General features: G+C 34.6%; 1 long non-coding RNA gene and 1 pseudogene across 1 annotated transcript in view; one reads left to right on the forward strand and one right to left on the reverse strand.

The window, feature by feature from the left end:
- Positions 1–2,019: 2,019 nt before the first annotated feature.
- Positions 2,020–21,540, forward strand: part of LOC120772504 — an 80,168-nt gene continuing 60,647 nt past the window's right edge. Inside the window, exons 1-2 of the long non-coding RNA XR_005705063.1 lie at positions 2,020–2,225; positions 2,308–2,750. This is a non-coding gene — a long non-coding RNA (uncharacterized LOC120772504). The remainder of the gene's footprint in view (positions 2,226–2,307; positions 2,751–21,540) is intronic.
- Positions 8,728–8,930, reverse strand: LOC120773203 (annotated as a pseudogene).

The following is a 21,540-nucleotide window of genomic DNA, read 5'->3' on the forward strand; positions in this document are numbered from 1 at the left end:
TGATGCTTAAATGTTTTCCATTCGCTTGCGTTTTTTTGATACCTTTTGTGCTTAATAAGGTTAAGAATGTCTTGCTTGGATGAGACGTAGTATGTTAAGGCAGGAGTCCTGGCTACATTTTTCGCAGCGAGGTCTGCAAAGTGGTTGCCTATAATACCAGCATGGCCAGGGATCCACATTACTTGGATTTTCTGAGGGGCACCAATGACCGCGTCCCTGATAGCTTCTATTATGGGATTGCGATTGGAAGAAGTCGTTATTGCAGACATACACGATTTGCTGTCTGTACAGATGAGGAACTTTCCTTTAGTCTTTTTTGCGTAATTAACTGCATGAAGGATAGCTGCCAAAGCACTTCTAACTTCCGCCTTAATTAACTCGCTTATTTGTTCTGTGTTCATATTTGCTTTCTGACTTCCTAACTTTAAATTTCTAAAAAGGTCTTCCAGACCTTCACTCATTAATTTTTGTTCTGTCACTTTCTTTTATTTTATTCACAATTATTGCTATATTTATTCCAGGAAACGAGCATCTCATTTACCCTTCCATTGGATTTGAATAGATTAAAATTAGGTTCAGGTTCTTCCGGTTAGTTGATCGGGCTAAAGGTTGTCTCTTCTTTAAGTCCACGTTGAGTCCAAGTAGTTGATTGTTGTTGATTTTAAATGAGCCAGCTGTCGTAGTTACACGAGTCGAGTTAAGAATTTTATATTTTTCTATTAAACTTTTCATTCGCGGGCCCCACGTTGGGCGCCAATTATTCAAATGTAATGGTCAATTCAAAATTACTTTATTTGCCGTCATCTCGGCTTAGTTGTCAAGTATAAAGTGAAACTTATAATTATCCCTAACTTAGCTCAAGCCAACAACCCGCATCGCGTTGTGGCTCCTCTGCTGACGTTTTGCTGACCTTGCGCCTCGTGCATGGTGTTAGTTTTCTTTGATGTCTGGCCAATGTTCTCACGCAAAATGTGATAACTTAGCGACATGTGCAGAGTGGCAGGCTTTTATTACGACGGGAATTAGGGTGTGTCGTTTCCTCGCGATAACATTAGGGTGTGTCGTTTTCCGCGATAACTTATATAACCCTCTATCTGACTCTTTTAGTTTTAGGACTTACAAACAACCGTTATGTGAACAAAACTATAATACTCTCCTTAGCAACTTTGTTGCGAGAGTATAAAAATGAAAATGCCGCTATTGTGTAATAAAAACATGAAGCCCAGCAGCACGCAGTAAGCTTTAATAATATTTTTAATATATATCTTCCTCAGCCACCGAATCAGTGCCTTGTTAACTACCACCCGTACTTAGACTCCGTAGGTTTGGAGCATTTTGCGGCCGCGATGTCACATCGTTAAGCACAAAATGCCATTTACGCAATCGACTTAGTAAATATTGACGCGATGACCATCAATACACGCGTGTGAAATAGATTCACCGTGAAGAATATTGACAAATAAAGCCCGTAAAAAATTTAAATGTCCCTCACAGCTTATATATATATTATGTACATATTTCTGTTCTTATGGCATTATATATGTAGATATAGATATATGAAATGGTGTGTAAACTTTGGCTGTATGTTTTTAATTTCTTTATTTGTTGCTTTTTCAGCGAATTTCAATTTTTAACCGGCCTTCGCCTTACAATCCTGTCCATAATATCACGTCAACTGGGAATAATTCTTTGCTCACATTCCATTGGTATACTCGTATAATACATGATACTTCAATTTCATTCTGGTTAATTATTTCTCCTTCTGTAGTTTCAGTAGGATCTAAGAGGATTTATACAAGTAGCAAATAGAATCGGTTCTTCAGTATCATCGTATCTAAAATCTGTTGAACTTAAAAATGTTTTCTTACTTTAAAAGGTTGAATACATTCAAAATCTGCGAAAGACAAAACTCTAACGATTTATACGTTCATTAATTGTTATTACTAATGTCATTAATTACAGGGTTTGTCCGGAAAGTAATAGGACTGATTTTCTTTCGCCGCGAATGTACTTCGGGGCGTGCGCGCACCGACTGGATTCGGTAGAGAGCATTTTACTTGGAAGTTCTCAAGAGACTCAAACGAAGATTAATCGGGTCTGAAAAGAAATCGACTTTCGTGTGAACAACTTCCGCAGCCGCCATACAGTCCAGATGTAATTATGCCGCTAAAGGATAAGTCTTCCCGACGATTTAAAATACAGCTATAGTGAAAGAAGAAGAAGAGGTATAAGCACAGGTAACCTTTATATAACAATTAATATATATTCTGCTTATTTATTTTTCCTGATTATTCACGCGGGCAAAAGCGTGTTGTGAAGCCATCAAAAGTGGATAACTTCTGCCAGCTGTATATTCGCATACCTTACCTCCTCACACACCGACCAACCGATTACTTATATCAACAAAGTTGATGCGAATATAATCGCTTGCATTACGTTTTTGCGATTGTCAATGGTCGTACATCAGCAGTGGGGGTTTTGATTTCTGTAAAGACCAATCTGGACCTGGTGTCTGACCATTTGTCAATGATGATCCAGCAAGCGGACGGCTACTGTTATATTGTGCTGCCGGTAGCAGCTTCTACCACAAATTTTCCGTTTTCATTTTACTATATGAACGAGTTATGATATGTCTGAATATGATGGTGCCCATCAGTGACTTTATGTTCCTTTCCATTTGTTATAAAGGCGCACTTCTTTAAGATCAATTATTAAACATGTGACAAAGGCAACGGAAGCTGTTAGTGAAGGTGATTACGTTAATGGATACATAGAAATTTTATTATGAATAAATTTTAGCAGATTTTCGTTCTAACTTTATTTTAATTCCATAGTCTTCTATTTATCTTTGCTACTTATGTAAATATTAGAAACAGCTGCGAAATGCAGATAATACCTGAAAGCTTGAAAATACTTCAAGAAAGAATAAAAGATAATGAACTTGAACTTACTAGAATAAAAGTTTCGTAGTTATATTTGTTACCAAACTCTATAAGCCACTTATTATTCCCGTCCTGCTGTATGGTGCACAGGCATGGAAAATGACAACATCTGATAAGTCGAAGTTACGAGTGTTCGAGAGAATGGTTTTGCGAAAGATTTATGGTTCTTTTGCGCGGTGGTCACGGCGAATATCGCATTCGATGGAACGATGAGCTGTACGAGATATACGACGACATTGACATAGTTCAGCGAATTAAAAGACAGAGGCTACGCTGGCTAGGTCATGTTGTCCGGATGGACGAAAAGAGAAGACCTCCACTCCGTTGGAAGAACCAATTGGAGAAGGACCTGACTTCGCTTGGAATATCCAATTGGCGCCACGTTGCGAAAAGAAGAAAGAAGCTGTTGTTAACTCGTAAGTGGTGCCTACGCCAGCAAAGGATAAAGAAGAAGAGACGTATTCTTTTAGAGGAGCTCCCTAAATTGGCTGTAGTTTCTTACCAAAGAAATATTTTTACTAAGACTAAATCTTAAATGCAAAAGAAGATAGCATTATATGTGTAAAAGTTTATGGAAACAAAGTTTTCTCAGAAAAAAATCTGTAAAATTCGCTTTTTCCGGCCTTTTAACTGTGTATAACCTTTTAACTGTAATCTAATCACTTGCTCGGTGCATGGCATAAGTAAAAATGAAATACGCAGGTCCTTACCCGGTCTCAGGAATCTTACACATGGGGGCAGAGAGATAGGAATGACCGGCAATGTCAAATACCTAGGTTTGATGCTAGATTCTACTTTGCGGTGGAATCAGCATGTAAACCTGGTGTGCAACCGGCTGGCGGGCAAGTCCTGGGGCTGTAAGCCAAGGATCCTCAGGTGGTTGTACACCATGATAGTGCGACCAATAATCACATACGGGGCGGTGGCCTGGGCCTCAATAGCGTCGCAGACTTCGGTTAAGACCAAGCAATCGAAGCTGCAGCGGCTAGCCTGTATCTGCATGACGGGCGCAATGCGCACCTGTCCAACGGCAGCACTGGAGGTTCTGACGGAGCTTACTCCGCTTCATTTGGTTATAGGTCAGGTAGCCAAGCACACAATTCTGCAAATAACGGCAGAGGGGTGGGGCAAAGGTAGGGTAATCTCGTCCCAGAGGATGGAAAAGATAAGTGGCGATGTACCATCAGCCCTCCTCCCGAGGGACAGCACTACCAAAACAGTTAACTTTAAGAAGAAGTTTAAGGTCACCCTCGGCAGCAAAGACGAGTGGAATGATTCCAATCTCGAACTGATGCTGAGGAATAGCACGCTAAGGTGGTACACCGACGGCTCGAAAATGTCGCAGGGAATCGGTGCAGGGATCGCGGGCCCACGCACTAAGCTCTCCATACCCATGGGAGAGTTCCCAAGCATTTTCCAGGCAGAAGTTTTTGCCATAAGTCGGTGTATAGAAATAAACCTCCATCGCAACTATCGCAATGAGAGAATTGCCATTCTCAGCGATAGTCAAGCGGCGCTAAAAGCGATCTCTTCTTACGAAATCAGATCGCTATTAGTGCAGGAGTGCAGGGAGAGGCTGAACAGCCTTGCAGAACGTAACAAGGTACACCTAATCTGGGTGCCTGGTCACAGAGGCATAGCGGATGAGCTAGCCCGCTCCGCAGCCTCCATCAAGATGGTGGGACCAGAATCCTTTATTGGGGTAGGTCCACATACCATAAAGGAACTACTTCGCAGGGAAGAAGGAGTGGGCAGAGAAGAGCATTGGCGGCAAACGCGTGGTATGAGACATGCCAAGCTGCTAATGAGAGGATACAATCTAAGCAGATTCAAGGTTATAATAAACCTCCCCAGGAACAAACTCAGGCTACTGGTCGCATGGTATATCGGCCACTGCAAGTTGAATAGGCACCTGTACAACATGGGCCCATCCTTTTGCATTAACTGCCGGTTCTGCGACTTGGAGCCTGAAACCCCGGAGCACCTGCTGATTGACTACACAGCAGTCTGTAGACGCAGGACTAAGGCCCTCGGATCAATGTTTCCGGATAGGGATCGCATAGCCTCACTAGCGCCCAGAAGTCTATTGAACTTCATCGATGCGCTGGGGCTGGGTGAGTCTATGTGAGTTAGGAGAGGGCACAATAGACCAAAGGTCGCGGTGCATTCCTCATATTAATCAATCAATCAACAATGAAATATAAGGCTTTAAAAGCTAACTAATTTTTTTTGAATGCAAAATATTTTAATACGTTTGTTTTATATTATTAAACAAATCCAGAAAATTTTTAATGATTTTGTTTGTACATAACTTAATTAAAAAGCGAAAACTCAAGTAAATAACATTTTTTTAAATCTTTAAAACATTCTGAGATGAAAGCTTTTTTAGCTTAATTGTTTAAAAACATATCCTAGAAGTAAGAGATAGCCAAAAATGGAAAATGTCTATAAAACTGAAGCTTATAGAGCATATTATAAAGTCCGTCAATATTATAAAAAAGTTAAAGTTTCAAGATTAGTAGCTGTAGCTTCTATCTAACTTACAATCAGATACAATTAAGGTGGAAAGCTTTACCTAATAACTAAAGCAACTTGGGAAATGAAAGCTTCAACACTTTGTTTTTATTTGTTAACTCCAAAAATGGACAAAACAGCTTAATAATTTAAAAGCTCAGAGGAACTTTATTTGGAGGTGAAAAGGGCTAAAAGCAATTTAAGTGAGAAGCAACAGTTATGGAAAACAAGTAAGGAAGGGCTAAGTTCGGGTGTCACCAAACATTTTATACTCTCGCATGATAAAGTGATAATCGAGATTTCATTATCCGTCATTTACATATTTTTTTATTTTGTTGTAAAATTAATTAAATTAGTAGTTCCTGAGATATGGTTTTTGGTTCATAAGTGGGCGACGCCACGCCCATTTTCAATTTTTAAAAAAAGCCTGGGTGCAGCTTTCTTCTGCCATTTCTTTTGTAAAATTTAGTGTTTCTGACGTGTTTTATTAGTCGGTTAAGGCACTTTTAGTGATTTTCAACATAACCTTTGTATGGGAGGTGGGCGTGGTTATTATCCGATTTCTTCCATTTTTAAACTGTATATGGAAATGCCTGAAGGAAACGACTCTGTAGAGTTTGGTTGACATAGCTATAGTAAATTCCGAGATATGTATAAAAAACTTAGTAGGGGGCGGGGCCACGCCCACTTTTCCAAAAAAATTACGTCCAAATTTGCCACTTCCTAATGCGATCCTTTGTGTTAAATTCCACTTTAATATCTTTATTTATGGCTTAGTTATGAAACTTTATAGGTTTTCGGGTTTCGGCATTTTGTGGGCGTGGCAGTGGGCCGATTTTGCCCATCTTCGAATTTAACCTTCTTATGGAGCCAAGAAATACGTGTACCAAGTTTCATCATGATATCTCAATTTTTACTCAAGTTACAGCGTGTACGGGCGGACGGATTTTGGTGAAATCGGTTCACAACCACGCCTTCTTCCAATATAACGCTATTTTGAATTCCATCTGATGCCTTCTCTGTATAATATACATATACGTTAGGAACTAATGATGATAGCGGAATAAAACTTTACAGAAATACGGTATTTGAAAAATATGTAAATGACGGATAATGAAATCTCGATTACCACTTTATGGTGCGAGAGTATAAAATGTTGGGTGACACCCGAACTTAGCCCTTCCTTACTTGTTGCAATTAGATTTAAAGCTTTAAAATTTTTAAATAATTACCCTGCCAACCATGAGCGGGTAAAACACCAGATAATAAGCGGGTAACATGGTGGTAAACGTGGTGGTAAACGTGGTGGTAAACATATAGAATGTTTCTTAAGCCTGGCAGATATTTTACCTACTCACGTACGTATACATGTGATCAGACATCTTTGTTGCGCTCATTCAGCTGTGTCATATAAAAAAGTATATCTGTCTTGCTCTAATATCCCCAATCGAAGGCTGATTCAGGGTTGCATTTTCTCTTTTTAAATAGCTGATGCAGGGTTGCATTTTTTGATTCCTACTTTTAAAATTTCTTAAAATTTCAAACTAAACTTTTTAATTTTCAAAATTTTTATTTTATTTTATTTTTATATGTTTTACAAAAAATTTATTACAATTTATATAAATAAAAATATATTTTATTTAAAAAAATATTTAATATCTGAAAAAAAGATTAAATAAAGAAAAGAATTTTTAAAACCTGAAAATAAAAGAGTGGAAAAATATTATAAAACACAAATTCCTGTAAATAAAATAAAGGTTATTAAAACCTGAAAATTAGAGAGTGGAAAAATATTATAAAAGACAAATACCTGAAAATAAAATAAAGATTATTAATACCTGAAAATAAATAATAATTACATTGAAGAAAGATTAATTGTATAAAATGATAATAATTTCTGAAAAAAAGATTAATATTATCTGAAAGAATAAAATATATTAAATACAATTAGAATTTACTCTGAAAGCCAATATTAATTAAATAAAAATAGTGGTAAAATCTGAAAAGAAAGAATAATTAAATAAAAATCATAATAATATCTGAAATAAAAGAATAATATTATCTGATTATTTAAAATATAAGGCAAACATTTGTCTTCACATATTATATTGGATTGTGCAGGCTGCCTTAAACGCATAAAATATGTACATACATATGTAATTATTTTTGCGTATTATGTTGAACTGCGCAATCCAATTTCAAACAACACACACTTTTTCTCACATACTTACTTAACAATTTAAATATGCTGCTTCTGATGATATTGCTGCAGCTGCTAATTCCAATGCTATAAAAACAAATGAAGTAATTATTTGCAAATTATTTAAAAAAAAATCATTCACTTACCTTCTTGTTGTACGAGCCTCCTTTACGATAGTAAGATCACGAATGACATGCGTCTTTCAATCGTTTTTTTATTACCCTTTTTGGGATTCTTTTGTCACTATTGACAATTATGTTTTCTCCTTCGCACTCATTCAAATAAATCAAGCAATGACACAATCTTTTTTTCATCGCATTTAGGTAAACAAAAAATAACCCGAAAATGTGCGTTGGTGTTAGTGTATAGAGAAAAAATGTGTAGTTGTATTGGAATATTTGTCTCAAGCGGGTAGCCGTGGCTCGCAAGGAGTGTTGTTGTTCTCTTGGTGAAAATACATAAAAAATTGCTCGGAAGCATAGCAAGGCAGTGCACAACAACAATAAAGGCTAAAAAAGAGTGCTATGTGCATAGAAACGACTAAATAAAAGGAGAAAAACAAAGATGGGTGGAGTCCCTACGCGCGGACGAAGTTATACTTCTTAGTGATATTCCAAGAAATGCATATCATTTTGTATGAAAGAAAACTTAAATTCACATTTTATAAATTTATTATCTCCCCGAGCATGCCTTTGCCAACAAGTCGTCTTTTCGCGACGATGGCAAAAGCTAAAAATTATAAATTGCACAACTTTCTGGTGCTTTTCGCAAAAATCTGCGTCGATATGTACTCACGATCATACGTATACATACATATGTACATATTTACGCATGTTTGTATGCGAAGCTGCTACAGCGGCAAGGGGTGACAATCGGCGGCCATTACTTTACTTATCCCATAGAAATTCTATTGCTAGGAATATGGAAATGACAACGAAATAATACAAATATGCATATTTCTAAAGGTCATTAATTTCCTTGAAGAAATGAGTGATCCTGAGAAGTATAGTCTTAACTTTTCAACGGCCAACGCAGAGCATTTCAATCAAAAGGAATTCATTCATTAAAATCACCACTCAGAAGTCGTTTTATCCGTTGTAATCGAACGATTTTCGAAGAAACATCATTTCTAATATGCCACAAGACAAAATTAGAAATGAACTTCTTAAATCTCACGCTGCCAGATAAAACGATATACCTCGTCATCGCGGGTCGATTTCCAAAAAATGGACCAACGCAGGATATTTCAACAAAAGGGCACATAAAATAGTTGAGAATTCGCAGAAGTGAAAGACAAAGGAAAGAAAAAGCAGTATAACTTCAATAATGAACAAGCATACAAACATACATATGCGCAGCAGCAGCAAGGAAAGAGTTAACAATCGGCGATCCATTCAAGAATGATAGAATACAAGATTCCGACGACCGCCATTATGAAACGTCATAGTTACGTGTTGAGAAGAAGAAGAGTGAAAAACTGTCAAATGGCTTGCAAATTGTAAACAGAAAAGTTAACACTTTTGTAAATTCGCAAAATATTATTAATTCTTTCGATTTTAATGAAAAGTTTTAGTGAAGCGATTGAATATTGTTGAGTGAAAAGATTTGAATCATTTCTAAAGAAATATATCGGCCTATCGATAATAAAATTGTCTATTAAGTTGTGATTCAAATGGAGAAGACGTTTTTTGTGTTGTATATAAATATATACATATATTATAAGTTCAGATGTATCAGATGTATGAAATTATGATAAAAGAATTGTGAAATTATTAATTTAGTATTAAATAAATCATTTCTTTTGCAAAATAACACCCATTTTTTGGCAACTTTTAAATCGGCCGGAAAACTGAAAAAACTCGTTTTCGATCCTTTAATTGCATAATAATTATTACAACAAGCCACTGCACATTTCATTTTAAAAAATTAATATATTTATGCTTAGAAATTTAAATAAATACAGCAGTACACTTACACTGGTTTTCTTCATTTGAACAATTTCCACACATGCTACTCTATTTATTGTGGATGTGCCTAAAACTAATTATATACATATTTTCTCGCAACAATATTCTAAACATTCCACTGAAATTTTTCCTGCAAAGACGAATGAATTAATATTATTTTGGGAATTTCAAAAAGTGTCTACTTTTCTGTTTACGATTTGCATGCATTTCTATGCTTGTTCGTCTCAACGCATAAGTGTGACGTCACGAAATTGTTGCACAATGTATTTGTTTTTGTAAGAATTGTCAAGAGCTAAACCGAAAAAAACTAACTGTAAACTTGTGTCGTAATCTTGTATTCTATCATTCTTGGATCCATTGTATATTTCTTTCATGCATAACCAAACCATAATTAGGACAACGCAATACAAGTGTCAATGGTGGTCGAGGTGGTAAGCGCTTCAAAAGTTACGACGAGCACGTAGGTACGTAGGTTCGAATCCCAACAGAATTTATTTTTAATTGAATATGTCACCAACCAAAAATTGAAACATTGTTCTACAAAAACAACAACAGCATAAGTATGGAAACATTGTGTTGTTGGTAGAAAAGCCGAGCTGTGCCGTAAGAAACGAACAAACGATCGCCGATTGTCACCGCTTCGCTTGCTGCTCGAACATCTTCGCAGACACGGTTGCGTAGATTCATATTGAGCAAGGTTGCGTAGATTCATATTGAGCAAGATTGTGCAACCTGAATCTATCGCAACCTTTTTCGAACTCGTATAAGAAGTATAACTTCAAAAACAAAGTTGAGTAAACAGCTGACAACAAACCCAATGCCATATAAGCCATCAGCACTTAAATAAAAACCAAACATACACACACATTTGTGAACTTCTACGAAAAAGCTTTCTAATATAATATACAGAGAAACTCACCTGAACGTTTATAAATTTTAAAATAAGCAAATAGAAGTGTGGAAGAGACTGTTAAGCAGAAGTATGAAATGCTTCAGAGTAAGGTTGATAGCGAACGTATAATCTTAATAGCCTTCAGGTATATATGTGTAGACGAAATGAAATGTATATATTTATACATACATACATATGTGTCTATTAGGGTGTCCGTTTGGCAACACTAGCTGTTCAAATATCATTGAACATGCTTATTTATCAGCGAAGCCGAAATTCTACTAAATATAAATATCTATTTATATATTAATAAACATATACATATAAACACATAATGCATTGACATGTCATAAATTTACAGATAAGATTAAACAAACACACACACACACATGTATTAAATTGTATACTGGAAAATAACCCCATGTCAAGCAGCAATAAACAATATGCTGCAATACTTACTAACTTACACACATACACATATATTTAGTTATTTAAGGTAGTTTTTAAATTTGTAGATATGCATGAAAAATACAAAATAAAATCAGAATGAATAAATTCTCCCTGAATATAAGTCTATCATTGCCCCTCACCAGCGGTAAGGATTGTTAAAAACTATATTGAGGTAATAACATTTGGTCCTATCGAGCCTAAAAAAAAAAGAGCTCAGCCAAATTTAAAAAAGCCCTGATATTATAAAAAATACAGGCAAATAAAAAAGTAAGCCCTGTTATAAATATAAATACAGGCAAAATTAAATTGTAAGACGGGTGTATATTCCTGCATATTGATTAAATAAAAATATTTGTAAGACGGATAAGCCGTTTTAGCAGAGACTAAACGCAGTGATCTAACTGCTATCCAAGAGATATTCAGCGGCTGTGAGTCGAGGCACAGCAAGATCAACTAGGCGACCAAATCAAATACCTGCAACGATTTCTTTGGAGAAAAACAAGCAGTTCATCAATAAATAGGAGAAGTATTGCGAAAAAAATCTTGAAATGGGTATAAACAGAAAAAAAATTCTGGATGTCCAGGCAGATTTAGCCGAAAAAGTGTTGTACACATCCAACACTATTTCAGGAAAAGCATTAAAAAAAGCAAAAATTGAAGAAAGCATTAAAATTCTTGAAAAGTACCAAAAAGAATTCGATGCCAACCACGAAAAGCTAATGGCAGATGGCATAGGTGAAGAAGATTACTTCAAGAAGAATGTATACAATAACACTATGATTAAAATCGAAGAGGCAATCAATGCATTAAAGATGATCATTTTAAAAGATAAGCCTCTATTCGAATTTGATCAGCAAATTGAAACAGTTCAAATACGATGCACTAATCCAGATCAAAAGACTTACATATTCGTGAGGAAAATTGAAAACCTCAGAAGAAAAATGGAAGATCTAAGCATGGAATTAATGATCGACAACGATCAAATAAAAGGCTTAGGCTGTTTATTCATTGACATCCAAAATCTAAAAAGCAAATTAGATTTTAATGTAGAAATTGAAGACATATTCGAAAAAATATGTGACGAATATTTCGAAGAGGTTCAGAATTTAAAAAGGAAATTAAAAAAAGAAGAGCTTCAAATTTCTTATCGCCCTAACTTGGATTTGGAAAATTTAAAAATTCCAATGTTCTATGGCGAAATTAAAGAATGGGCAAATTTTTATAACGTGTTCCAAGAAATGGTTCACAATAACGAGCAGTTGCCGAGCGCAGAAAAAATGCTGCGTTTTCGTCTCTGCTTAAAAGGCGAAGCTGCGCGATTAATTCAGCACGTACAAATTTCAACAAGAAATTATGAAGCTGCATGGAGTCTGCTAAACCAAAGCTATGACAACCAAAGAATTCTGTTCACAACACAGTGGGATAGAATAATGGATCAACCAAATATAAATAGTGACAATGCTGAAAGCGTGAGATAACTATTAGATACAACAAATGAGTGTCTTAACGCTATAGAGTCACTGGGAATAAGCATTGAACAAGCTGATCCATTTATTGCGCGTGTAATTGTCCGGAAGTTAGACAAAGAAGGACTGAAATTATATGAGCAAACAGTTAAAAAGACGAGAGAAATTCAACAATTATCGGACATCAGAGATTTTTTGGATCAACATTTTCAAACATTGAAAGCAGTGGCTGATAAAGAACATCTTAGTAAAAATCGTTAACAACATATGTTCAAGGTCAATAATACAAGGCAGCCAATCAGTCAGATGTGTTCCTATTGTAAAATTGTAGGTCACACTTTACTGCAATGCAGAAGATTCAAAAGCATAACCATTGATGATAGACGTAAATATATAAGGGACAACAAAATCTGCTACAGGTGCCTAAATCATAATTGGGGAGAAATTTGCAACAGCAACATCAAGTGTACGAAATGTTCTCGAAATCATCATACCATTTTACATGTTGAAACCGAAGAGAGCAAAAAAGTTATGTCCACAACAAATAGCTCAAAAGCAGTTATACTAGCTACAGCTCAAATAAGAAGAAAGACAGCGAGTGGAGAATATATATTGCTACGGGCACTTATAGATCAAGGATCACAAGTAACCACAATATCCGAAGAGACAGCACAGATACTAAAACTGCCGAGGATGAAAACAAAAACTAAACTATATGGTTTAAGTGACGCTGTAGTTGGTGAATCAAAAGCTACAATTCAGGTTAAAATTAAACCAAGATTTTTAAGTAACTACAAAGAAAAGGTAAATGCCGTAGTTTACCAGTTCTAACCAGTGCACAACCGGATATCTCATTTACAACTTTAAAATTTGGGAAATTATACTCTTGCTGAATAACGGAACAAATCATACAGAATTGATATGGTAATTATAGGAGATATATTCAGCGGTATAATTGAAAACGGAATTAAAAAAGATCACGGTGTTCTTGGTCAAGCGACGAAATTCGGCTGGATATTATCTGGCATAGTTAAAGCAAAAGGTACTGGCAAAATAACGACAACGGTAACTAATTTGGAACGATTTTGGGAAATCGAAGACATATCAACTGATGATGATATACAAGAAGATGACACCACCTTAAAGCAGTACGAAGAAACTACCAAAAGAGATGCAGATGGCAGATTTATTGTGCAAATTCCATTCAAAAAAGATGAAGAAGAATTAGGAGAATCGCGTAAGAAAGCAGTAGCGCGTCTAATATCAATGGAAAACAAATTCAAGAGCAACAGTAAACTCAAAGAAGAATACAGCAAATTCATCAACGAATATATAGACCCTGGCCATATGAGAAAAGTTGATGACAAGCAAAGAGGTAAATATTATTTACCTCATCAAGCTGTTATTCGAGAAAATAATATAACAACAAAACTTCGAGTGGTATTTGATGCATCAGCAAAAACATCAAATGCTAGAAGTCTTAATGATATCATGTGTACTGGACCCAAATTACAAAGAGACATATTCGATATCTTACTTAAACGGAGGCTTTGGGAAGTTGTCATCACCGCTGATGTTGAAAAAATGTTCAGGCAAATTAAAATAGCCAAAGAGGATCAGGAATATCAAAGGATTGTATGGCATGAATGTAATATGCAAAAAATAGATGGATATGAGTTAACAACAGTAGCATACGGGACCGCATCTGCGCCATATCTAGCAGTGCGTACATTAATTGAAATCGCTAATAAGTGTCCAATTGAAAAGTTACAAAAAATAATTAAAGAGGACTTCTACATGGATGATCTTATGACCCGTGCAAATTCAGTAGAAGAATGTGAATATATACATACAACGAAACATCAGCAATCATCTTCAGGAATTTGGATTTCATCTCATGAAGTGGTTATCAAATCAAACCAGCATTAATAATAACATATCTAATACTGGAGACAATGAAGTCATACAAATAAAGGAAAATGAAGCTGTAAAAACACTTGGACTGCATTGGGATCCACAGGAAGATCAATTCCAATTTAAAATAATTTTAAAAAATTCAAAAACTATTACAAAAAGGAGTGTTCTTTCTCAGCTTGCACATATATTTGACCCACTGGGTTGGCTTTCTCCCATAATTATAATCGCAAAGTTATACATTCAAAAACTTTGGACACTGTGGTCTAGCTGGGATAATCAACTATCAGAAGATCTACAGAAGGAATGGATGCAATTCATAGAGAAATTGTATTTAATAGAAAACGTACAGATTCCACGATGGATAGGAACTTGTATGGACTCTCAAATTCAAATGCATGGGTTCTGCGATGCTTCAGAAAGAGCTTATGCCGCAGTTATATACATAAACAAGTAAGGAAGGGCTAAGTTCGGGTGTCACCGACCATTTTATACTCTCGCATGATAAAGTGATAATAATTTACATATTTTTTTATTTTGCTGTAAAATTAATTAGATTAGATCAATTTGTGTACTTTGAGTATTGAATTGTATTTTCATTTCCTAATGTATATATTAAACGGTGAAGGCATCAGATGGAATTCAAAATAGCGTTATATTGGAAGAAGGCGTGGTTGCGAACCGATTTCACCCATATTTCGTACATGTCATCAGGGTGTTAAGAAAGTGTTATGTACCGAATGTCATTGAAATCGGTAGAGTAGTTCCTGAGATATAGTTTTTGGTCCATAAGCGGGCGACGCCACGCCCATTTTCAATTTTAAAAAAAAGCATGGGTGCAGCTTCCTTCTGCCACTTTTTCCGTAAAATTTGGTGTTTCTGACGATTTTTGTTAGTCGGTTAATGCACTTTTTCAACATAACCTTACTGACTAACTTAGCAGGGGGCAGGGCCACGCCCACTTTTCCACAAAAATTGCGTCCAAATATGCCCCTCTCTAATGCGATCATTTGTGCTAAATTTCACTTTAATATCTTTATTTATGGCTTAGTTATGCCACTTTATAGGTTTTCGGTTTCCGCCATTTTGTGGGCGTGGTAGTGGGCCGATTGCCCATCTTCGAACTTAACCTTCTCATGGAGCCAAGGAATACATGTACCAAGTTTCATTATGATATCTCAATTTTTACTCAAGTTACAGCTTGCACGGACGGACGGACAGACAGACATCCGGATTTCAACTCTACTCGTCACCCTGATCACTTTGGTATATATAACCCTATATCCGACTCTTTTAGTTTTAGGACTTACAAACAACCGTTATGTGAACAAAACTATTAAAACTTTCCTTAGCAACTTTGTTGCGAGGGTATAAAAAGGCAATCAAATCAATAACCGAGCAGACAAACTCCACTCACTTTTGTTAGTGAACCGTCAACCACAATTTGCTTCTTTTCGAGAATATCCGAGATTAGCACAATTCAAAACTAAACAAAAAGCTCCTGAGAAACCGTCGTATTAAGAGGAGAAGGGCGGTGGAAGCTACGCATAAGAATGTTAGCTATGAACTAGTGAAAAGATATAGCGAAATATATTTATATGAGCAGAATGAAAACAAATATGCAAGTTGCACCATGCTGTACTTTAACGGTAAAAACAACATCATTGTCGTTGATATGTATGCAATAAAGACCACCAGTTGAAGCATGTGTGTACTTGGCGTGTGTGAATTTTCATTTCAACGATACCCTGCCAACTACGGCTACCCGCTTGTGACAAATATTCCAATACAACTACACATTTTTTCTGTATACACTAACACCAACGCACATTTTCGGGTTATTTTTTGTTTACCTAAATGCGGTGAAAAAAAGTTGCTTTCATCTCTTGATTTATTTGAATGAGTGCGTAGGAGAAAACATAATTGTCAATAGTGACAATAGAAAATCCCAAAAAGGGTAATAAAAAAACGATTGAAAGACGCATGCCGTTCGTGATCGTACCATCGTAGAGGAGGCTCGTACAAAAAGAAGGCAAGTAAATGAATTTTGTGTGATTTTTTAACAATATTTTGAAAATAATTACTTCATTTATTTTTATAGCATTGGAAATTGGAAGTAGCAGCAGCAGCTATATCATCAGAAGCGACAAATATTAATTGTTAAGAAGGTATGTGAAAAAAGTGTGTGTACTTGTACTGCGCAGTCCAATATAATACGCAAAAATAAATACATACATACATATGTACATAGGTATGTATTTTATGCGTTTAAAGCGGCCTGCACAATCCAATATAATATGTGAAAACAAATGTTTGTTTTATATTTTAAATGATCAAATAATATTTATCCCTTCTTTCAGATGTTAATATTATTTTTATTTAATTATTCTTTCTTTTCAGATTTTATCACTATTTTTATTTAATTAATCTTTGCTTTCAGAGTAAATTCTATTTGTATTTGATATATTTTATTCTTTCAGATAATATTAATCTTTTTTTCAGATATTATTATCATTTTATACAATTCATCTTTCTTCAATGTAATTATTATTTATTTTCAGGTTTTAATAATATTTATTTTATTTTCAGGTTGTAATAATTCTTTTCTTTAATTAATCTTTTTTCAGATATTAATTATTTTTTTAAATTAAATATATTTTTATTTATATATAAATTATAATAAATTTTATGCAAATATGTAAAAAATAAAATAGAAATTTTAAAAATAACAAGTTTTCTTTGAAATTTTAAAAGTATGAATTAAAAAATGCAACCCTGTATCAGCTATTTAAAAAGAGAAAATGCAACCCTGCACAGCCGTCGATTTGGGATATTAGAGCAGGACAGATATACTTTTTTATATGACACTGCTGAATGAGCGCAACAAAGATGTATGATCGCACGTAGACGTACGTGAGTGGGTAAAATTGTCGCTCGGCCTATGGCAAAGTACACATTATTACCCTATGGATTACGCACTTTCTTACCCACTGATTATCTGGTTTTTTACCCGATCATGGTTGGCAGGGTAGATTTAACAAAACACCAAGTAGCGTTGTGTGTTCCAGAAAGCCCACTTCTTCTTCTCTTCGTCATCAAATTTACATGAAGGGTACGAGAAGTAGTAATGTGCAGCATTTAAAGCTGGATAATTGCTAATATGACTGACATTGTTTCTCATCCTGTGAAAAAAGTAGAATTCGGATTCTAAACCCAACCACTCAGTAACGAATTGGTATACGGACAAACAATTTTAAAGCAAATCTATTGTGTCATTTTCAAAGCTTTGAGCCAGTTGCTAATGCAAAAAAAAATATATATTTTATTCAAAAAGGCGTTACCTATTAATTTCTAGAGATTTATTTTAGCTTTAATTAATAGCTCTTAGTACTTTTAGAAGAGAGATTTTTCGTAGACAAACATACTTTGATGCCTTGGTTGTAATATTTATTATATTTTATCAATTTATTTAACAAAGTAAATTATTGTTTTCAGCTGCAAACATTCTTTGTAGATTTAGTTTGATAAATTTTATTGAAATTCAATTTAAAGTCGGTGGCAACCCTGCTATAGAAATACTTTCATATGATGGCTTTCGAAAAGCTTTTCACTTTGTGATGAAAATTTGTAAGTGACATATCCGATTCAGCACGCTTTAAGCATTCTATTTCAGCATTAACCAGCCCCGTACAGCGGTGCCGTTTGATGTTAGCGTTATTCTAGAATTTACTAGGAGTTGTCACCTCGCTTACTAACCACGCGTCTTTTAAAAAATCGTTCAATCAGTTTAATTTACAATTCATTTGTTAATTTAATCTTTATTAAATAAAGTGAAAAACCCATTTTTATACCAAAATTAAAGGAAAGTGTTTCACTAAAAATAGAAATAATTTTGCTTGTATACGTATGTGTAGTCTTCACGTATACCCTGCCAACCGTGCGCGGGTAAAAAAACAGATAATCAGTGGGTAATCCATAGGGTAATCATGTGTACTTTAACATAGGCCGAGCGAAAATTTTACCCACTCACGTACGTATATGTGTGATCATACATCTTTGTTGCGCTCATTCAGCAGTGTCATATAAAAAAGTATATCTGTCCTGCTCTAATATCCCCAATCGACGGCTGTGCAGGGTTTCATTTTCTCTTTTTAAATAGCTGATACAGGGTTGCATTTTAAACAGCGGAAGCAGGGTTGCATTTTTTGATTCCTACTTTTAAAATTTCTTAAAATTTCAAACTTTTTAATTTTCAACATTTTTATTTTATTTTTATATGTTTACAAAAAATTTTTAACAATTTATATAAATAAAAATATATTTAATTTAAAAATATTTAATATCTGAAAAAAAAATTAAATAAAGAAAAGAATTTTTAAAACCTGAAAATAAAAGAGTGGAAAAATATTATAAAACACAAATTCCTGTAAATAAAATAAAGTTTATTAAAACATGAAAATTAAAGAGTGGACAAATATTATAAAAGACAAATACCTGAAAATAAAATAAAGATTATTAATACCTGAAAATAAATAATAATTACATTGAAGAAAGATCAATTGTATAAAATGATAATAATATCTAAAAAAAAGATTAATATTATCTGAAAGAATAAAATATATTAAATACAAATAGAATTTACTCTGAAAGCCAATATTAATTAAATAAAAATAGTGATAAAATCTGAAAAGAAAGAATAATTAAATAAAAATCATAATAATATCTGAAATAAAAGAATAATATTATCTGATTATTTAAAATATAAGGCACACATTTGTTTTCACATATTATATTGGATTCTGCAGGCCGCCTTAAACGCATAAAATACATACCTATGTACATATGTACATATGTAATTATTTTTGCGTATTATGTTGAACTGCGCAATCCAATTTCAAACAACACACACTTTTTCTCACATACTTACTTAACAATTTAAATTTGTTGCTTCTGATGATATTGCTGCAGCTGCTAATTCCAATGCTATAAAAACAAATGAAGTAATTATTTGCAAATTATTTAACAAAAATCATTCACTTACCTTCTTGTTGTACGAGCCTCCTTTACGATAGTACGATCACGAATGACATGCGTCTTTCAATCGATTTTTTATTACCCTTTTTGGGATTTTCTTTTGTCACTATTGACTAATGTTTTCTCCTTCGCACTCATTCAAATAAATCAAGAGATGAAAGAAACTTTTTTTCATCGCATTTAGGTAAACAAAAAATAACCCGAAAATGTGCGTTAGTGTTAGTGTATAAAGAAAAAATGTGTAGTTGTATTGGAATATTTGTCTCAAGCGGGTAGCCGTGGTTCGCAGGGTAGTTGTATTGGAATATTTGTCTCAAGCGGGTAGCCGTGGTTGCAGGGATATGTTTGCATAACATATTCTCATCTACTCCTAATTATATGATGCGAGTAGCATGAACAATATTTACATGTAAACAAATTCACCCACCAACACATACAGACTCACACACGCCCCTGCCAACCACGGCTATCCACTTTTGTCAAATACTATTTCAATACAACTACACATTTTTATATCCTGAACAGGGTATATGAAGTTTGTTACGAAGTTTGTAACACCCAGAAGGAAGCGTCGGAGACCATATAAAGTATATATATAAATGATCAGTATGTCGAGCTGAGTTGATGTAGCCATGTCCGTCTGTCTGTCCGTCTGTCTGCCTGTCTATATATTTACGAACTGGTCCCTCAGTTTTAAAGATATCGTTTTGAAATTTTGCAAAGGTCATATTCTCTTCAAGAAGCTGCTCATTTGTCGGAACTGCCGATATCGGTTCAATATAGCGCATAGATGCCATATAAACTGAACGATCGGAATCAAGTTCTTCACATTTGACAAGATATATTCATGAAATTTGGTATAGATTATTTTCTAAAGCAAAAATGTAATATCGGAAGAAATTGTGCAGATCGGCTCAATATAGCATATAGCTGCCATACGTGGTAGCTGACGTGGTATCTTCACGAAATTTGACATGGATTATTTTTAAAGGTAACAATATAATCTCCAAAAAATTGTTCAGAAGGGATTACTATAGCATATATCTTCCATACAAACTGAACACTTAGATACAAACAGAAATTCACCTGTGAAGGGTATTTAGCTACGGTGCAACCGAAGCTAACGTTGTTTCTTGTTTATCTATGCACTAACACTAACGCACATTTCCGGGTTATTTTTTGTTAACCTAAATGCGATGAAAAAAAGTTTCTTTCATTTCTTGATATATTTGAATGAGTGCGAAGGAGAAAACATAATTGTCAATAGTGCCGAAAGAAAATCCCAAAAAGGGTAATAAAAAAACGATTGAAAGACGCTTGTCATTCGTGATCGTACCATCGTAAAGGAGGATCGTACAACAAGAAGGTAAGTAAGTGAATTTATGTGATTTTTCTAAAATAATTTGCAAATAATTACTTCATTTCTTTTTATAGCATTGGAAACCAGAATAAATTGGCAATAGCAGCATCAGCAATATCATCAGAAGCAGCAAATATCAATTGTTAAGTAAGTATGTGAAGTTCTATCACTTACAGTTCTATCACTTACATTCATTTCCTTGCGCTATACGACACGTTCGGACTGGTCTCCACATAAATATTTTTATTTATTTATTTATTTATTTAGCAAAGTCTATGAACAATGATTCTTACAGACTAATGAAAAACTAGGATGCATATTAGAATTCTAAAATAATTAAATTACAATAACATGAGTAGATAACTTAAACTAAAAAACAGAATAGAGGGTATTAATGAAGGATACCCTAGAGTGAGAAAAATCAAGTAGAACTTTCTCGGAAATCGAGTTAAACTCCCTCATAGCCCTCTTGAGAGGAGCATATTCAGCAAAATTAGTACTTTCCTTTTTGTAATAAAATGGCGAACTGGATCTGAGACAACGCCGGGGAGTATTGAAGTTAAGTTTCCCTAATAAGTAGGGACAGTCAATTTCCCCGTTAATTATATTGTAGACAAATGAAAGTGAGAGAACGGACCTTCTGTTTTCCAGTGATTTAAGATGTATAAGCAATAAACGCGATGTATACGATGGTGTTGGATCAATAAACTTTAAGGAGCGGAGAGCATATTTAAGAAAGCTCTTTTGAACACGCTCCATCCTGTTAATTGACGATATGCATTATGGTCTCCAAATAAACAC

The sequence above is a fragment of the Bactrocera tryoni genome, chromosome 3, assembly GCF_016617805.1.
Source record: "Bactrocera tryoni isolate S06 chromosome 3, CSIRO_BtryS06_freeze2, whole genome shotgun sequence".
NCBI classification, from domain to species: Eukaryota; Metazoa; Arthropoda; class Insecta; order Diptera; family Tephritidae; genus Bactrocera; species Bactrocera tryoni.